At 46.9% G+C, this 8502-nt stretch overlaps 2 non-coding genes across 2 annotated transcripts; one reads left to right on the top strand and one right to left on the bottom strand.

The window, feature by feature from the left end:
- Window positions 1-4455: 4455 nt before the first annotated feature.
- On the top strand, window positions 4456-4538 carry Trnal-cag. Its single transcript has one exon. It is a non-coding gene; the product is annotated as a tRNA-Leu (tRNA).
- A 288-nt stretch (window positions 4539-4826) lies between these two features.
- On the bottom strand, window positions 4827-4909 carry Trnal-cag. The gene has a single exon. It is a non-coding gene; the product is annotated as a tRNA-Leu (tRNA).
- Between the last annotated feature and the right edge of the window lie 3593 nt (window positions 4910-8502).

Raw genomic sequence — 8502 nt, 5'->3', positions numbered from 1 at the left:
CCATCCATCCATCCATCCATCCATCCACCCATCTGTCTATCCATCAACCCATCCATCCTTCCATCCATCTATCCATCCATCTACCCATCTGTCCATCCATCCATCTATCCATCCACCCACCCATCTGTCCATCCAACAACCCATCCATCCATCATCCACCCATTTATTCATCCCAAACGTATTTGTCCTTACTTACCAAGCTTCTAGACCAGCACTTCCTGACAGAGAGACCATGGTGAGGTCCCTGCCTTCCCGTAGCTGAGTCTAGTGGGAAAGAAACATAATCAACAGATAAATTAAATCTGTGTCAAGGAGACTGGAGAGTGACTGCAAAGAGAGTGGAACCACATTAGCCCGGATATGATGAAGACACATTTGAGCTAGCATGGGAAAGATGGATTTCAGAACCTGTCCTGTGTGGTCTGGGGAAGGATGGCTCTCCACAGGCTCTGAGGAGCAAACAGACTTTGTGTATGAGAAATCAGAGAAGAGGGACTATGGTGGTACGTGCCTAAGGCTCGAGAGGCTGAGGTAAGAGGGTCATGCATTTGTGGCCAGTCTTGGCTAAATAGTGAGATTCTTCTGTCTGGGGAAGAGGAGATGGATAAGGGAAAAGGAAGGAAAGGGTTGGAAGGTCTTGGGGATGAGAAGATGGGAGAGAAGCTAGACATGTTTTGGGTTGCCTCTGATGAGGCAGGCAGGACAGCCTGGGGTTGGATTGGTGGGACTATAGGAAAGCTCTCTGCAAGGTCAGCAGTCAGGACCTGCCCCACAGTGTTCCCCAGGTAGAGAAATGCAGCCTTGCATGCTTTGATGGACCACCCCCGCTCCCCTTTGTGGGCAGCATCCTCCATATGCCAGGCTGTTCAGTGTCCAGCTTGTCCTAACTTATCCACAGATTCGATTATAGAACCTACTTCTTGAAGGTGGGCAACCTGAGGCTGAGTCACCTCCCCCTAAGATCACAGAACTAACAAACAGCAGAGGTAGGTGTGAACCTAGGAGTCTCCAGCCCATACGGCCCCACGGCCCCGCTTTGCAGAGTAGCAAACAAGAGCCTCCGCTGTTCCTGGGCATATCTTTCTGGGAGCCTCTCTTCTTCTGAGGGTGATCAAAGGATTTCAGGGCACATTTAGCATTCCACAGAACTTGAAAGTAAACTCCTGGCTTTGAAACCATTCTGGTCACACGGAAACACTTCTGTCCATGTGACCCGGTTCTAAGTGGAAAAACTGGGCCACGGTGGGGAGGAGGGGCAGGTGGCCTTGGAAGTCTCGGATAGATCTTGCCTCCTGTCTTAAAGATCTCTGCCTGCCTAGTCCACTTCATTATCAGACCTCCTGTCCCTCAGGATGTCCAGTTTGCTTCCACACAGTGACCGAGACGCCAGAATAGGGGTCTTGGCACAGGTTTAGCTCTGGTGCCTGATGGCTTCTGACCTCTTCTGTCAGCCAAGGAAAGCAGACCCTGAGTACAAAAGCTTGGCCAGGCCACTGGGCAGTCATGCTGGGAAAAACCTCCCCATTCTTTTAGTCTCCTCCAATAATGAAAACAGTTCTAAAAATAGCCCTCCCAGGTCCGACCTGGCCATGACTCAGCAAGCTCTCATCCTTCAGAGTTTCTCAGTGGGAACGGGCAGTGGGAAGAGACCCTGGGTGAGGCAGAGGCACCATAGGGCTAGAGGGTAAAGACCCAAGGCTCTCCCTTGGGAGTCTGGCCTAGTGGTTCCTTCATGAAATCCCAACACAAATGGGGGCTGAGGCAGGAGAATTGCTGTGATTCGGGGACCAGGTAATTTACAAGATCAGATCTCTGTAAAAAAAAAAAAATTAAGCCAGTATTGTTACACTAAAGAAAATCTGTTTTGCCATCTCCATGTTAATTACTGAACTGGAGGGGCTGGAGAGATGGCTCAGCAGCTAAGACCGTGAAGAGACTGCCTAAGAGAACATCTAGCTTGGCAGTAGACACACAGCATTCCTGAGGAAGCCTTTTATTTTTTCTTTTAATTGTACATATGCACATGTTGGGGCCCTTAGAGGTCGGAAGAGAAGAGGGTGTGGCATCTCCTGGAGCTGCAGATGTGGGTGTTGGGTACCAAATTCAGATACTCTGGAATAACAGAAAGTGCTCTTCACCACTGAGACGTCTCTCCAGCCCCAACCCCACCTCCCAGGAGGGAGCTTGGATGCAGATGGATCAAATCCATTTATTAGCTGCCTGACCATCAGTGAGTTACTTGCCTCTCTAAGCTCCATTCTCTGCTTCTGTCAAATAAGTGTAAATATACATATCATTGTGGTGCTGTTAGGATCATGACGTCCATGGTGGCATTTGCTAAAACTCTGTTTCCTGCCACCCTTTCCTCTGGAAGAGAGCGTATCAAGAGCTGGTGTCATGGAAATGCGAGGAGTCCACCTCTCCGGGCCCTTGGCTGGATAATCACCAGGTACTGACCAGAGCTCAGTACGTCAAGAGCCACACAGGGACTTCCCCTGCTCTGGTGGGCTTTCCGGGTCAGCCCTGGGACTTTCCTCCAAGCTGGGCAAAGGCCTAAGCCAGGAGGCAGAGGTATAGCTCTCCCTGTGGCTGGTGTGGCTCTTCGGGCTTCTGATTTAAGGAAGGAAGATATTTTGGGCTTTGGGCAGTCCAGGTTGGAATGAGGCAGTGAAAAGCCTCCTCTGGGCCAGAAAGCAGTCACCTAAAACATATCAGGGGTGGCAGAGGAAGAGTGGTCGACCCTGGCCAGTGAGACCCCTCTGTCTCGGCAGCTGCAGCAGGCTAATCTGTGTTCCAGACATGCCTTTCTCTGTCTGGTCTGTGCCCAGGAATGCTAGGGTTACTGAACATGAGGTGATCCAGATGTGCTGGGCCCCCCGCACCCAGGAGGACCTTGAGCACTATGGTTGAAGGAACAACTTCAACATCTGCCTGGAAGCCCCTGTCTCCTAGTGGAAATGAGAACTCTGGCCCCTCCAAGGTCTCTGTGACTTCCTGCCTCTCTCTCTATTGACATCTTCTAGAGTCCAGGTAGGGCCTGTCTGCTCTACAACTAGAAAACAGCCCGTGCTCTCTCGGCTTGCTAGACCAGCCATCTTCCTGCCTGGCTCACCTCCCCAGACTCTCTGACTCCCACCTATTTCTCCATGAACAATTAAAGGGCTCCTTCTAAGGGGCTACCAGGACCTGCCCCAATCCCACTTAAGACACTCTGGTGATACACTACAGACAACATAAAGCTAAAGTCCTTTCTCTAACACCCAGCCTGGTGTAACGCCGCAAACCTAAGCCTCCTCCACCCTAATGTCAATGTCTTGCTAACTTTGACATGCCACCTCTCCTCCCAAGAGAACACAGTTTTCTCTGAGAACCTTCGCATTTACTGGGTCTCTCATCAAATGTTCCTCCCCTCCCCATCAACATTGATTTTGTTTGCCTATAACCTTTTGAACTCACTGAAACCTTATCAGGCCTTTTGTACCAATGTCTGTAAAGCCTCTAGCCATTCTTTATTGCTTTTTCTCTCCCATCAATGTATTCTCTAACCATTCTTAATCATTTTTGGTTTGACACAGGATTTAGCCTGGAATTCACTATGTAGACTAGAACTCACACAGAAATCAACCTGCTTCTGCCTCCTGAGTGGTGAGATTAAAAGTATGAATGGCTTTTAGTCGTTATTTTTTGTTTGTTAATTTTTATTTACCATCGTTATTATTGTGGGCACGGTAGGCCATCCTTATTTATACCTTTGGAAATAACATGAGGAACAGCTTCTTTGGGCTGAGGTTTTCTGTTTCCGTGAGCAAGTCTGAGGTTTGAGAAGGGGGCGAGAAGGAACAGAAAAAGGCAAGGGGCGGAGAGGAGCGATGAGTCACGAAATAACTGAAAGTGAGACTGCGCGGGGGTAGGGGGGTCTGACCTGCATACTATTGTGTGTCAGGCACTGTGTGGGCACTGAAGACACGGCCAGAACCCGGATCAGACCGTGTCGCCGCGGGGTTCATCTAAGCTAGAGTCTGAAACAAACCAGTAACCCTGCAAATGGGTCGCTGCGGTTTTGATCACCTTAGTCAAGGGGACCAGGATTTTACGCCGTCAACCGGGTCAGGGTAGCAAAGGCTAAGCACCGTTAGCTGCCGCGAATATACGGACCTGATTGCCACGTACCATAAAGACACGCAGGTGGGGATGAAAAAAAAAAATGCAAGGTTGCTGGCAGATCCGCAGGAAACAAAGATGAAGGGCACAATTTCTGCATTCATTTAAAAGAAACAACTGCAGGTCTGGCGCCTTCTGGGTTTTCTAGCGAGTGGCGAGTGCCACCTGCCGGTAATTAGTAGGATTACATTGGGCGCTTGCTCCGCCCAGTGCAAATCCCAGAAGCTGCTTCAATACGCATGCGCACGTTGAGAAGCTTACAAAGAGGACTGTCTAGACATTCTGTTCCCAGTTGTCAGGATGGCCGAGCGGTCTAAGGCGCTGCGTTCAGGTCGCAGTCTCCCCTGGAGGCGTGGGTTCGAATCCCACTTCTGACAAGTTGCTCTTTTCTTCACAATTCAATTTATACATAAACTGAATTAGGTAATAATTATCGACTCTTCATAATATTCTCCTCTTTGTCGTTTTAAATGCTATTGTATACTTTTTAAAACTATCTTCTTACTACCTATTTCTTTTATTTAAAAATGTAAAAAGAATTCCAGGAGCGGGGGAGGGAGGGCATGATTATTCTCACTCTAGTCTCTCAAGCGCAGGTCTAGTTTTTAAATTTGCTTTTAATTTTTAGAGAGAATTACTGGGGGGGGAAAAAGAAACAGGACTCTTGTCAGAAGTGGGATTCGAACCCACGCCTCCAGGGGAGACTGCGACCTGAACGCAGCGCCTTAGACCGCTCGGCCATCCTGACATGAGAATTGGTCTTTTTCATGTTCATTTTAGTTGTCGGCACTCTGTGACACCACCGCTGCCGCGCCACCACCACTACCCTACCCCACCATCACCATCACTACTTATATATGTATATATATATATATATATATATATATATATATATATATATATATCACAGCCTCACCCCGGCCGCACAGACACATGCTTGCTTGGCATCTACAGCAAGCGTTTCTCCTGCTTTGTGCAATGCAATGTCTACAGTCCAGTCTACCCAGGGTTTAAAAATCACCGGTTAGTAGCAGGGCGTGGCGAGCCTCACCTGTAATTCTAGCACGCAGTAATCTAAAGCAGAAAATCGCCTCGAGTTCCAGACCAGCCTTTGCTATGGAGTTAGGCTCGATCTCAAATAAAATAAAATATTTTTTAAAAAAATAAATTAAAAACCCTAAATAAACAAGAAACACATACAGTGTTGACAAGACTCCCCCCTCTTTCAAACGGACCTGTAGCTGTTTTCACTGGAAATGTCGCCAAAAACCTGTTTCTCTCACATTCTATAGAGAAGAACTATAGATGTAAATACAAGGACGAGCTACAGTTATCTGAATTCTAGACGACCCTCGGCTCCGCGCCACAGGATGCCCGAGGCGTCTTAGTAAGACAGACTGGCTGGAGATGGCCTGCCAGCAGGGGATGCTGTGGGCGCAGCCATCGGCTTCCGAGAAAATGGAGATCTTAGGGAGAGAACTGTCGTCTGCCTTCAAAGCCCTGAAGGTGCCATCAGTCCTTGCTCATCGAGCTGGGGCCTGAGCCCTGGCTGGCGGATGGTGGTTTGTAAGGGCGTTGGAGGGTTAACGTAACGGGGCATCTGAGTAGATAGCCCGGTCACCAGAGACATTCACGACCAAGCTGGCCAGTCGCCCAGTAGAGAGGTGTTTTATTGCTGCTGTCATAAAGTACCAAGCTTGTTTGTGTGGCTAGTTGGTTGATGGCTTTTGACCAGAATCTTGCTATGTCGTTCAGATTATCCTGGAACTTGCTATCCACCTGCCTCAGCCTTCTGAATGCTACAACTATATATAGGCATGTAAGTCACAGAGCCTAGTTTAATCCTAATTTTTTCAACACCCCCCCCCCTCGCCCATACGCATGCAGGAGCTCTGTGAGTTCAAGGCCTACCTGGGCTATGTAAAAAGATCTGGTCTCTAAAATTGAAAAGGGTGGAGGAAGAAGAACATTAAGGATCTAGCTTAGTGGTAAAATGTTTGTCTAGCCTGCCTGTGACCCTGGTTACTTTACAGGGCTGTGGCTACATGGGGACAGAAGATTGTTCTGGACATGGGAAATGTTCAAATTTGTTAAATTGAAAGTAATTACATTTATTTAGGTTCTGGTGGGTTATCTATCTACCATCTGTCTATCATCTATCTCACACACACACTTCCTGCTATTTTCCACCATCAGTGAACAAGAGTTTCCACTTCATATTCTTTTGCCTCCCAGTTGAATTTGTGGTGAGACATATTCTGGTGTTGGTGTTTGTAGAGTTTTGTTGGTTTTTGCATCTATTGTTGTGTTGGAGTTTGTGTGTGTGTGTGTGATTTTTTTTTATTTGTTTTTCTTTTTGGAACAGGGTCTCACATAGCCCAGGATAGCCTCAGAATCGTTAAATAGTCGAGGATGTCTTTGAACTCCTGATCCTCCTGCCCCCTCCATCCACTTATGGTTACCCAGCCAGGACCGAACTCATGCTAAGCAAGTACTCCACCAACCTAGCTAGCTACAGCCTTCTCCTACAGATACATTATTCTCTCCTCTCCTCCCCTCCCCTCCCCTCTCCTCCCTTCCCCTCTCCTCCTCTCCCCTCCCCCCCCCCCCCCCCTCTCCCCTCCTCTCTTTCCTTCCTTCCTTCCTTCCTTCCTTCCTTCCTTCCTTCCTTCCTTCCTTCCTTTGTTTCTACCTTTCTTTCTTTCTTTCTTTCTTTCTTTCTTTCTTTCTTTCTTTCTTTCTTCCTTTCTTTTTTTTTTGTTTGTAAATGCATATTTAAGTCCTGGCTACATGAAAAAACCTTGTCTCCCAACAAACTTCTCTGGCTCACACCAGAGAAGTTAAAAATCCCAGCACTTGGGAAGCAGAGGCAGAGTTCAAGGCCAGCCTGGTCTACTGGGCTAGATCTTGGACAGCCAAGACCACACAGAGAAACTGGGGGGAGAAGGACACACAAAAAATACCAAAACAAGCAAAAAGTAACTTCTCAAAGTAAACTGTTTCTCAATTTAAAACCCATAATCGCAGCCATTACGAGGTAAAGAACGGGGAATTAGGAGTTCAAGATTTTCCACCATTACAGAGTGAGTTTAAGATTAGCCTGGGCTACAGGAGACCTTATCTTAAAAAACGAACAAAAGGAAGGAAGGAAGAAGAGGAGAAGAGGAGAAGAGGAGAAGAGGAGAAGAGGAAAAGAAAAGAAAAGAAAAGAAAAGAAAAGAAAAGAAAAGAAAAGAAAAGAAAAGAAAAGAACACCCCGGCACGAGGCTGGCTGGAAGTCAGTGTTAGCCTGTGGTAGGGTGATGAAGGACTAGTTAGTTACCCAAGAAGGACTAGTTAGTTACCCAAGGAGTTGGTTGTCATGCAGCAAGTCAAAGAGAGTGAAGCTCCTCTCCAATTTCCAAATTTCACCATGGAGGGGGAGGGAAGGTGGCTCAGTGGGAAACAGTTTGCTGTGCGAGTGTGAAGTGCTGAGTTTTAATACCAAGAACCTGTGCAAGCCTGTCTTGCTGCCTTAGGCACTGCATCCAAGTGGCTCATAATTTTAAAAAAATTCAGTATGTACACTAACCTCATTTTTGTTAAAGTAGATGAAAGGTTTAAAAAAAAATAAATGCATGCAAGTGTCTTTATTTCTACACAGCTACACCAGTGAAAATTAAAAAACAAACAACAACAAAAAAAAAAAACAAAGAAAAAGAAAAAGATCTGAGAAAATTAATTCAAGTCTTAACAGCCATTTATTAAAGGGCACACCTGGGTCTGCAGAGGGGGCTGTGACTGGCAACAAACCATGAACGAATGAATTAATAATTAATAGTTAAATTGGAAAGAGCCAACCCCACACCACCAGCACAAGTGTGAGACTGTCAGTATATGTGCTAGCGGGAAACGTGGAAGTCTATAGGAAGAGTCATGTACGTTTCTTAGAACTAAAATCTAACTTAATGAAAATAGTGTTATTACCCATCTCTCAACACTCTTAGTTTGTCTTCTTGGTTTTGTTGAGTGTGGGTGGTGTATGGGGCAGACAGTTGAGGGTGCAGGTGACCCTGCCCATAGGGGCATGGGGGGAGGCCTGAACAGAACACCTATTTTCTCTTCTATTAATCTCTGCCTTGTTGTTTTGAGACGGGCTCTCTCGATGAACCAAAGCTCATTTCTGGGGCTGGAGAGATAACTCAGCGGGTAAGAGCACTGAGTGCTCTTCCAGAGGTCCTGAGTTCAATTCCCAGCAACCACATGATGGCTCACAACCATCTGTAATGGGATCTGACGCCCTCTTCTGGTGTGTCTGAAGACAGCTACAGTGCACTCACATACATTAAATAAATAAATAAA

This window comes from Mus caroli, chromosome 8, assembly GCF_900094665.2.
Source record: "Mus caroli chromosome 8, CAROLI_EIJ_v1.1, whole genome shotgun sequence".
Lineage (NCBI taxonomy): Eukaryota > Metazoa > Chordata > Mammalia > Rodentia > Muridae > Mus > Mus caroli.
This window is presented reverse-complemented; position numbering and strand designations above follow the sequence as displayed.